Below are 12,345 nucleotides of genomic sequence, written 5' to 3'. Positions count from 1 at the left end.
CACTTGAACCAGCCTATTGTGGTGCCTGCGGCTACTAGGAACTTGGAGGATTCCAAGTTACTGGACGTAGTCAGGGCCCTGAAAATTTATGTTTCCAGGACGGCTGGAGTCAGGAAAACTGACTCGCTGTTATCCTGTATGCACCCAACAAACTGGGTGCTCCTGCTTCTAAGCAGACTATCGCGCGCTGGATTTGTAGCACTATTCAGCTGGCGCATTCTGCGGTGGGACTACCGCAGCCTAAATCTGTAAAAGCCCATTCCACAAGGAAGGTGGGCTCATCTTGGGCGGCTGCCCGAGGGGTCTCGGCTTTACAACTTTGCCGAGCTACTACTTAGTCAGGGGCAAACACGTTTGCAAAATTCTACAAATTTGATACCCTGGCTGAGGAGGACCTGGAGTTCTCTCATTCGGTGTTGCAGAGTCGTCCGCACTCTCCCGCCCGTTTGGGAGCTTTGGTATAATCCCCATGGTCCTTACGGAGTCCCCAGCATCCACTAGGACGTCAGAGAAAATAAGAATTTACTCACCGGTAAATCTATTTCTCGTAGTCCGTAGTGGATGCTGGGCGCCCATCCCAAGTGCGGATTATCTGCAATACTTGTAAATAGTTATTGTTACACAAATCGGGTTGTTATTGCGAGCCATCTGTTCAGAGGCTCCGTTGTTATCATACTGTTAACCGGGGTTCCTATCACGAGTTATACGGTGTGATTGGTGTGGCTGGTAAGAGTCTTACCCGGGATTCAAAATCCTTCCTTATTGTGTCAGCTCTTCCGGGCACAGTGTCCTAACTGAGGCTTGGAGGAGGGTCATAGGGGGAGGAGCCAGTGCACACCAGATAGACCTAAATCTTTCTTTAGATGTGCCCAGTCTCCTGCGGAGCCGTCTATTCCGCATGGTCCTTACGGAGTCCCCAGCATCCACTACGGACTACGAGAAATAGAATTACCGGTGAGTAAATTCTTATTTTCTGGCCATTTTTGGATAGTTGTTTTGGTGTTTGGCCAATGGTCATGTCTACACACTACACCAGTAATTCTATATTGTGTACCTACCTTTAGGGGAGAATATTGGGTGGCCCTGGCTGGGATTGAAGAACGTTGCAAAGGGGAAACCAGAAGAAGCACCAGATCTATACACAGAGACCCATTCTACCCCGCCCCGTTGTTACCCATCCCTTACACCAGGGATTTTCATCCTTCTTCTAACTCTGCGCACGCTGACCAAGATCCTGAATGTGGCAAGGCCCAGCATTCCTTTTTCTAAGGATGGATTTTATTATCACAGGGCCCCCAGTTCACATTATGTGCGACACTGCAGTGCCCATCATATCGCCTATGGCTATCCTGAAAACCTGGCCAGTTAGTGTGCCTCGAGGACCGTAGTCTGCTCCTCCTGTACTGTGTGGAGATGCCCTAGTTATTGTTTTTATTCAGTTGCGTTTGCCTGGTAACGCTAAACCTAACCCTAAAATCTGCAAAAATCACATGTCGACATTAACAGTGTCCTCAACATGAGAACGCTGACCTGGTGTCGACTTTCTGAATGTCCACATAACCAGTGTGTACTGTGAATGGTTATTTTGCACGCAAAACAAGTTTGTGTTATGGCATAAGCCTAACGTTAAACTGGTGCATATGCTATCGGCGCTGGTGTGCACGAAGGCGTTACTTATGCCCTAATGCAGAATTCTTAGTAAATATAAAAATGGAATGGATCAGCTCCAAATGTCCACACATCCAACTTGTTCAGAAAACCAGAATGTTGCTCAGTGTCTGTTGCCATATTTAAATGTGTTACTGTATGAGAATATGAGAGCAATGCGTTGCCATTTCTGCGCAGCCCATACACACCAGAAAATAGTGTTGGAAATCTGCTGTTGCATAGAATGCTGCCATTGTGTAATCTAGGATTCCACTTATTGTGAGTCCATGTGTGTCACCGGCCGTCTCTTCCCCGCGTGTGTCACCGGCCGTCTCTTCCCCGCGTGTGTCACCGGCCGTCTCTTCCCCGCGTGCGTCACCGGCCGTCTCTTCCCCGCGTGCGTCACCGGCCGTCTCTTCCCCGCGTGCGTCACCGGCCGTCTCTTCCCTGACCTGTGTTTTGCAGCCTATGAAAGGCACAGTATGTGACACTTTATCTCCCCCCCCCTATGAACAAGTGTTACAATCATTTGTGTATGTGTAAAAAGAGGATTTTGGTACTTACCGATAAATCCATTTCTCTGAATCCTCTAGGGGACACTGGAGCATTCTGAGACAGTAGGGGTGTGAAGCTTGCAACCGGAGGTGTGGCACAATCTAAAATTAGCATTGTCTGCACAGCTGGCTCCTCCCCCTTCACATCCCTCCTCCCTCAGTTTGGAAAATGTGACTGAGAGAATAGGACATGATACTGGAGCACCAGGCGAGGAACCAAACCGTACAACATAGCAAACAGCATCCCAGAGACTCTTAATCGAAAAACCAACGCTGTTTGTACGAACTGAACAAGAACTTTAAACACAGCAGGCCGACAGCACCGAGGCGGGTGTCCAGTGTCCCCTAGAGGATTCAGAGAAATGGATTTATCGGTAAGTACCAAAATCCTCTTTTCTCTTTCATCCACTAGGGGACACTGGAGCATTCTGAGACAGTAGGGGACGTCCCAAAGTTATCCCCCAGGGAGGGAGTGCTGTCGGTGGCCTGCAAAACGACACGTCCGAACTTAGAATCTTCGGACGCAAGGATATCAAACTTGTAAAATATCGTGAACGTGTGGGCTGAGGACCACGTCGCCGCTCTGCAAAGTTGAGTAGTGGAAACACCTCTGGCAGCCGCCCATGAGGCACCCACTGATCGGGTGATATGAGCACCCGTCTGAACCGGAACTTGTTTTCTACAGGCAATATAGGCTTGCCGAATGGAAAGTCTAATCCATCTAGACAGAGACTGCGTAGATGCTGGCCAACCCTTCTGAGGCCCATCATAAAGAAATAAACAAATGGTCCGACTTTCTGAAGGACGACGTAACTTGTACATATACCCTTAAAGCTCGGACAACATCCACGGACACGTCCCCATATGCGAGACCCTGGAAAGATGGGACCACAATGGGCTGGTTGACGTGAAACCCCAAAACAAACTCGGGCAGGGATTCAGCTCTTGTACGGAGTTCTGCCCTATTCTCATGAAAAGACAAAAAGGGGCTCTTACGCGATAAGGCACCCAACTCAGGATCTGTCTGGCCGAAGCCAAGGCAAGTAATAACGTGACCTTCCAAGAAAGATATTTCAGGTCTGATCTTGCTAGCGGTTCAAAAGTAGGTGATTTCAAAAATTCCAACACCAAATTGAAGTCCCATGGTGCAGTAGGATGACGAAAAGGGGACTGCATCCGCCAACCACTGTTGAAATAGGATGGAGAGATGAAATCTGAACCTTCAGAGAGCCCAGCCTCAGTCTTACATCGAGACCGGCCTGAAGTAATAGTAGAAGTCTGGATAAGTGGAAGCTCGTCGAATTCCACCCACGTTCTTGACACCAGTCTATGTACCACTTCCAAATCCTGTAGTAGAGCCTGGCCGTGACCGGCTTCCTAGCGGCAATCATCGTAGGAATGGCCATTCGCGGTATTCCTCTATCCCTTAAGATCCTGGTTTCACTGGCCACGCCGTCAAACGCAGCCTGTTCAGGTCTAGGTGGTGGAGCGGTCCCTGAGACAGCAGGTCTTCTCTCTGAGGTAACCACCAAGTATCTTTCCCAAACCCTGGGAATGAGGGGAAAGGGTGGAAAAATGTAAACTGTCTTGTAACACCAAGTAAGTGTTAATGCGTCACCGCCTTCTGCTGCCGGATCTCTTGTCCTGGACCCATATCTGAGCAGCTGATGGTTTTGTCAAGACGCCATTAGGTCCCTTGAGGTAGACCTCATCTCCTCACCACCATGCCGAAAACCTGTGGATGTAGGTACCATTCTCCCGGATACATGTCTGGCGACTGAGATAATCCGCTTCCCAGTTCTCCACACCTGGAATGAACACTGCCGAGGATGATGTTTCGCCTTTCTGCCCACAACAAAATCTTTGTGGCTTCCTTTAACGCCATCCTGCTCTTTGTTCCTCCCTGACGGTTTATGTAAGCCGTCGTCGTGACATTGTCCGACTATATCTTTAAGTGTTGACCCATGACTAGGTCTTCGGCTAAGAGAAGTGCATTGTAAACAGCCCTCAGTTCTAGAATGTTTCTGGGTAGCCTGCTCTCCTGTAGCGGCCATCTGCCCTGAAACTGATGTTCCTCTAGGACGGCACCCCAACCTCTGAGACTGGCGTCCGTCGTCAGGATTCTCCAATCCGAAATGCAGAATCACTTGCCTGCTGTGAGATTCTTGTGCAATGACCACCAAATCAAGGAGGTTCGTATGCGCGGCGGAAGTCTGATCATTCGATGTAGAAGCCAGTGCAAACCTGCTCCCTGAGCAATGAAGGTTCATCTGGAATGGTCAGGAATGAAGTCTGCCGTATTGGAGAGCTTCGAACGACGCCACCATCTTCCCGAGAAGTTGCACACAGAGGTGTAGAGAAACCGTCCGTGCCCTCAGAACCTGAGCCACTAACCTCTGTGGGTCTTAGATCTTGTTCCCTGGTAGGAAGACTTTCAATTGTACCGGGTCTAAAATGAGACCGAGGAATTTAACCCATTGAGTTGGCATGAGATTGGATTTCTGGAAGTTCACAATCCACCCATGTCGAATGAGAAATTGATGAGATATCCGAGCATCCTTTATCAGCTGTTCCTGAGAGGAGGCCTTGATCAGTAGATCGTCTAGATATGGTATTATCGTGACCCCCAACAGTCTCAATCTTGCTTACCATTACTGCCATGATCTTCTTAAAGATTCTCGTGGCTGACGATAGACCGAATGGTAGGGCTCTGAACTGGTAGTGATCCTTCACCAGTGCAAACCTTAAGCACGCTTGGTGCGGAGTCCAAATAGGGATATGCAGGTATGCATTCTTTATGTCCATGGATACCATGAACTCGTCTTGCTCCAAACCTGCAATGACCGACTGAATTGATTCCATCTTGAATTTGTAAACCCATAGAACCTGGTTTAAAGCTTTTAAATTGAGTATCGGTCTGACCGTCCCTTCTGGCCTTGGCGCAACAAAAAAATTAAAATAGAACCCCGTTCCCCTTTGGGAGGCGGAAACTGGAATAATAACTTCCGACTGTAGCAACTTTTGGATTGCTATCAGTAGGGCTCTTGCTGTCTGTACCCCTAGGAGATTATGTTCTTTATCCAAAGTTCTGGTGAGGTTTTGGCCCAGATGTCCCGAAACCCCTCCAGACGTGCGCCCCCCAAGGGGGACCCCATGTGAGCTGGGAGACAGTCATGCCACGGTCTTGTCAGCAGGTCTATCCTGCCTTCTGGCCGTTGTCTGTGCACGGCCTCTACCCCTAGCTCCACGTGCTTGTGTACCGAAACCTCTTCCTCGGCACGAAAGGACTGCGATCTAAATTAATGAAACGCTGGTCCTGAATAACCTCTCCTAACCTGTGGAGTGGCCCCCGTATAAGGAGTAGGTAGAAAGGTGAATTTCTCTGCTGTAGCCTGCGAATTCCGCTTGTCTAATTCTGAACCGAAGAACATCTCACCCCCAAAGGGTATGGATTCTACCACCTTCTTAGGGTCAGAATCTCCTTGCCATTCTCGGAGCCACAAAATCCGTCTAGTCGATATGGCTAATGCGGAGATGCGTGATGCTATTCTGCTAATATCCTTTGAGGCCTGACACAAGTACGAAACAGATTCTCGAATGTGTTCCGCCAGTTGGGTAAAATTCTTCCAAGCTATTTTCCTCCTCAATAGCCTGTACAATACGTCCAGACCATGCTCCCATGGCCTTGTTGACCCAAGCACAGACGATCGCAGTTCTCAATGCTGCACTGCTGCTACGAAAATCGACTTTAAAAGCAGTGTCAACCCTACGATCTGATGCGTCCTTTAAAGTTGTTACATTAGGTATTGTTAAGATTGTCTTCTGCGACAATCTACCTAGGGAAGCATCCACTACTGGTGGATTCTCCCACTTATCCATTACACCCTTAGACAAGGGAGAAGTTACTTGAAAACTTTTGGAAATTGAAAACGTTCGTCAGGTTGTTTCCAAGCCTCCTCCATTTGAGATTGGAGGGATTTAGGAATGGGAAACACTGCTGAACGTGGCCTTTGGGATTCGAACAAGTCGAATTCCTCCTTTCAACTAAAGACTCAAACCCCCAGATTGCCGTGTCCTCTTCTGGAATCTCAGCGTCTAGGTTAGATTTAAGTAACTCACCTTCTCTGTATCACTGAGAAGACCCTCTACCTCCTCTGATTTCTGTATAATAGGAAGAGGTCTTTTAACTGCCTTGCGCACATTCGTTTCTGTATGTGCAGGCGGCGTCAACTGAGAAATTACTCCATCATCTTGGAGATCCCGCAGCCCATTCCGAGAGCTGCTTGTGGAGATTGACCTAGACGGAGCACTGCTCCCAGGTGGGCGTCCTTGTCTAAGCAGGAGTCGCACACCCCGGAGCTGCCGACCTGCGTGCTCTTCTTGTTACATTTTGTATAAACATAACAGGTCCTGGAAGTCTTGGTTGGCTTTAGACCTGTTGTTGGAACCCCCTACCAGGGTACTTCTCGGCGCTTTCACCCTTTAAAGTAGGAAGAGAAAGGCTGCGAGAGATGACGGAAGCAAGGGTATCGGATCCGGCTGGAATGACTGTTACTTTCCTTATATAGAAAAAATAAAATAAAAAAATAAAATAAATAAAATTAAATTATATATAAAATAAAACACCAGCCAACATTCTCAACTGTGGCTCGGCTACAATGGTAGAGTCGGTATCCGTCTGCTTCCTTGTATTTTCGTCAGGATCTTTATAATAGAATTCCTTGAAAATATAAATAGTAAGGTAGAATTATTTTCAGGAGATCCTCACATTTCCAAATTATATATATATATATTTTTTTTTTATATTTTTTTACCAGCAGAGGGAGCTATTGTAAAACTAAACCTCCCTCTCGGTCATCTATACGAGGGGGAGGGCTATCCCTTCCCCTTAGAATGGCGCCAATTAGTGAAAGGGAAAATGGCCGACACTTAAATTTTTCTGTAACTTCATTTATCATCTACTAGCCAGCGCTTTTGTCTCTTAAAGACTTTGCTCCTGAAGGAGATTTCTTATTGATGAGCCAGAGCGGCTTCTTTCTGCTTGAGGTATATTTATTGTGGGGAGGTGCGCTGATTACACCCGTATAGTGGCCTCGTCCCCTTGCGCGGCTGAAGATTCACTTCAGCCGCACGGAAACTACTGCAGCGACTCTGTTCCGCGCGCTCCGGGTCCTCCAGCCGAGTCTCCCTTCTCACCTGCCACCTGGTGTGCGCGCTACGGGATCTTATCACTAAGTCCCGTAGCGGCGCCCAGCAGAGACCCCGTCATGCGGCTCCCCTTCACTTGGTGTGCGCGCTACGGGACCGCTCTCCCGCAGCGGTGCCAAGCAGCATATCTCTGCGTCTGATCTGGTGGAGGGAGGGGGAAAGCAGGGGATAATTACGCCATGCTGCTGCCGCTGCCCTATGTCCTAACAGTGCCGCGTCTCTGCATAAGCTAGGAGCCCTATCTCCGTAGCGTAGCTCTCTGGGACTCTCCCTGCTCCGCACTGATCTCCCCACTGCTGTCAACAGGGCAGATCAGTGTGGAGCGGTCAAAACTGTTATAACTCCGCTTTCTCACTGAAGAGGTTATTAACTGACTAGTACTGTCTATATCTATCTGGGCCCTTAAGTACAACCAGTACTTACTGCAGACTTGCTGTGAGGATCTCCTGTAGAGAGATGCAGGTCCCCTTTAGAAGGGATCTTTGTCTCTCATATATCTTACAGCTTTGTCCCCCTTTTGTTAGGTTGACGCAGCCATGAAAAGATTCCATGTTCTATTTTGTCTAGGAGCAGTAGCTCCCACGTGCTGTACCTCCAGCACAATTTTTCAAACTGAGGGAGGAGGGATGTGAAGGGGGAGGAGCCGGCTGTGTAGACAATGCTAATTTTAGATTGTGCCACACCTCCGGTTGCAAGCTTCACACCCCTACTGTCTCAGTAGGTTGAGTATCCCATATCCAAATATTCCGAAATACGGACTTTTTTGAGTGAGAGTGAGATAGTGAAACCTTCGTTTTTGATGGCTCAATGTACACAAACTTTGTTTAATACACAAATGTATTAATAATATTGTATTAAATGACCTTCAGGCTGTGTATATAAGGTGTATATGAAACATAAATGAATTGTCACACTTTGTTTAATGCACAAAGTTATAAAAAATATTGGCTAAAATTACTTTCAGGCTGTGTGTATAAGGTGTATATGTAACATAAATGCATTCTGTGCTTAGATTTAGGTCCCATCACCATGATATCTCATTATGGTATCTAATTATTCCAAAATACGGAAAAATCCCATATCCAAAATACCTCTGGTCCCAAGCATTTTGGATAAGGGATACGGGATACTCAACCTGTGTATATATATATATATATATATATATATATATATATATATATATATATACACTGCTCAAAAAAATAAAGGGAACACTAAAATAACACATCCTAGATCTGAATGAATGAAATATTCTTATTAAATACTTTGTTCTTTACATAGTTGAATGTGCTGACAACAAAATCACACAAAAATTATCAATGGAAATCAAATTTATTAACCCATGGAGGTCTGGATTTGGAGTCACCCTCAAAATTAAAGTGGAAAAACACACTACAGGCTGATCCAACTTTGATGTAATGTCCTTAAAACAAGTAAAGATGAGGCTCAGTAGTGTGTGTGGCCTCCACGTGCCTGTATGACCTCCCTACAACGCCTGGGCATGCTCCTGATGAGGTGGCGGATGGTCTCCTGAGGGATCTCCTCCCAGACCTGGACTAAAGCATCCGCCAACTCATGGACAGTCTGTGTGCAACGTGGCCTTGGTGGATGGAGCGAGACATGATGTCCCAGATGTGCTCAATTGGATTCAGGTCTGGGGAACGGGTGGGCCAGTCCATAGCATCAATGCCTTCGTCTTGCAGGAACTGCTGACACACTCCAGCCACATGAGGTCTAGCATTGTCTTGCATTAGGAGGAACCCAGGGCCAACCGCACCAGCATATGGTCTCACAAGGGGTCTGAGGATCTCATCTCGGTACCTAATGGCAGTCAGGCTACCTCTGGCGAGCACATGGAGGGCTGTGCGGCCCCCCAAAGAAATGCCACCCCACACCATTACTGACCCATTGCCAAACTGGTCATGCTGGAGGATGTTGCAGGCAGCAGAACATTCTCCTTGGCATCTCCAGACTCTGTCGCATGTGCTCAGTGAGAACCTGCTTTCATCTGTGAAGAGCACAGGGCGCCAGTGTCGAATTTGCCAATCTTGGTGTTCTCTGGCAAATGCCAAACGTCCTGCACGGTGTTGGGCTGTAAGCACAACCCCCACCTGTGGGCGTCGGGCCCTCATACCACCCTCATGGAGTCTGTTTCTGATCGTTTGAGTAGACACATGCACATTTGTAGCTTGCTGGAGGTCATTTTGCAGGGCTCTGGCAGTGCTCCTCCTGTTCCTCCTTGCACAAAGGCAGAGGTAACGGTCCTGCTGCTGGGTTGTTGCCCTCCTACGGCCTCCTCCACGTCTCCTGATGTACTGGCCTGTCTCCCGGTAGCGCCTCCATGCTCTGGGCACTACGCTGACAGACACAGCAAACCTTCTTGCCACAGCTCGCATTGATGTGCCATCCTGGATGAGCTGCACTACCTGAGCCACTTGTGTGGGTTGTAGGGAGGTCATACAGGCACGTGGAGGCCACACACACTACCGAGCCTCATTTTGACTTGTTTTAAGGACATTACATCAAAGTTGGATCAGCCTGTAGTGTGTTTTTCCACTTTAATTTTGAGGGTGACTCCAAATCCAGAGCTCCATGGGTTAATAAATTTGATTTCCATTGATAATTTTTGTGTGATTTTGTTGTCAGCACATTCAGCTATGTAAAGAGCAAAGTATTTAATAAGAATATTTCATTCATTCAGATCTAAGATGTGTTATTTTAGTGTTCCCTTTATTTTTTTGAGTAGTGTATATAGCACACAATAGGTAGCAGGGCTGATTTGCAGTCATGGGATAAAATAAAACAATAGTTTGTAGTATTTATGCTGATAGTTGTAGTGTGACTCCGGCTGTGCTATGTATACGTTATATATACTTGTTAATATGTAACTGTTTTCTTCCCTCCCTGTAAGCACAGCGGGAGATCATCTCCTTACTGAGCTCAATTACTGGAGGCTGGAAGTGGCCTCTAACAGGTCACCAAGGGGAGAGGATGGTTCCAGATAAGCGGTTACCTCTGTCTAGACTCCTAGAGAGAGAGATAAAGTACCAGCCAATCAGCACCTACCTGTCATTTTGCAAACGTATCCTGTAACATGGCAGTGAGGAGCTGATTGGCTGGTACTGTCTCTCTCTCCAAATCTTAGTACATAGGGCCAATATTTGAGAAGGCCACGCTGTGCACACAGGTCCTGCGCGTGTGCAAGCAGTTAATGCAATTGGGTCGCATTAACTGCGAATGCTTCTGCCTGATTGACAGGCAGAGGGTGGTGGCGACAGAACATTTTCGAGGCGGAGCCTGGGAAACGGGGGCGTGTCATCACTTGCAGCCGCTCCGATTTAAAAAGTGCGCCGGCAGGTTTGCATCATTTCTGTGACCACGCTCTAATTGCGGCGCGATCGCAGTTAGAGTGGTTGGTGGGCGGCAGGTAGTATGCCCTGCGGTGCTGCTACTCCTACTGGATAAAGTCCGTAGACCCCTAATGCCGTTACATACCGGCTGTCCTGGGCAAGTATTTATGGCTTAGTGGTCCGGATGGAAATCTCTAGCCATCTCTTCATGTATGTGCTGATCTCTCACTCTATAGGCCAGTACTCACTGGCCGATGGCAGAGAGATGTGTGCTGAGCGAACCGCTCAGCACACATCTCTCCCGGCGCTCAGCACCGTGTTTTCCAACAAGTCGGAACGACGGCCGCTCCATTGAATAGGTCGAATCCTGATTCGACCAAAAAAAGTCGGAAACTGCTGTCTTTCCGACTTGACGGTAATTCCGACTTCAATTGAATAGACCCCATTATAGGAGAACACCAGTGTGGTCTGGTCATCGAGAAGCTCCGATGCCAGCTGATGTCGCCCAGGTTTCCTGGGAATAGGGATGCGACGGGCCATGAACTGACATTGAGGAGCGGGAGCCCTATATGGGGCCATGTGTGTATCAGAGTACACGTCACACTAATGACACATGTATGTCAGGGCCTCTGCAGTGTTTCCAGTTTCAGATTGGCGTTTCTTGTGTGGGCACCAGGTCAGCTGCCAGGTATTACTGGGGCTCTTACATTTTGTTGCCGCATAGTAGCAGATATTGTACTTATGGTGGTTTAAGTCATGGATGCAAGTAGGACATACTGTAAGTGTCTGTGATGTGCACTATGTGTAACCTAGACACACACGTTCATGTTGCTGACCAGTGTCCAGCTGCGTGTGTGGAAGTACGCTATTTGTGAGCGCAATTCTTACATACATTGTGCATCCTGTTTAGCTGCAGCAGGTAACATTGGTGATAGCAGGTGGAGTAAGGGGAACGTATATACTCTGTGTCTTACCAGAAACACTGTGCTCAGCGAGATTTCTCCTTTAAGACTGTTGCAGAAATATCTCCGGTCTCCTCCCAAACCTCGCTGTTGGTGTCGCACATTACACACGAGTAACGGGCTGTGAAATGGCCCTTTTTCCATACGGAACCACGCGTCTCACACAGAGGGCTAAATGTAATCGCCTCGCAGGCGCTGGACTTTGGGCGAGTCTGCCCAACCTGGCGCTGCCGGTAAATGATTGCTTCTTGAAAATAAATGTGCAACTGGGAGTCTGTCACATTTAGCGCAGAACGTCTGGGGGTCTGTGATATTATTGCTTATACACAGGCTTACCATACTATCCCTTTATACCAGGATACTCATGAATTATACAGGTTCTGGGGCTGGCTGACTACAAGCCTGCATGTCACCTGGCTGTAATCAGCCCCAGAACCTGTGTAATCAGTCAGTGTCCAGGTTTATAGGGATAGTAAATACCTATTTCTCTGACGTCCTAGTGGATGCTGGGAACTCCGTAAGGACCATGGGGAATAGCGGCTCCGCAGGAGACTGGGCACAAAAGTAAAGCTTTAGGACTACCTGGCTCCTCCCCCTATGACCCTCCTCCAAGCCTCCGTTAGA

The sequence above is a fragment of the Pseudophryne corroboree genome, chromosome 8 (genome assembly GCF_028390025.1).
Source record: "Pseudophryne corroboree isolate aPseCor3 chromosome 8, aPseCor3.hap2, whole genome shotgun sequence".
NCBI lineage: Eukaryota > Metazoa > Chordata > Amphibia > Anura > Myobatrachidae > Pseudophryne > Pseudophryne corroboree.
The sequence above is the reverse complement of the archived record's forward strand: the minus strand, read 5'-3'. Positions refer to the sequence as shown.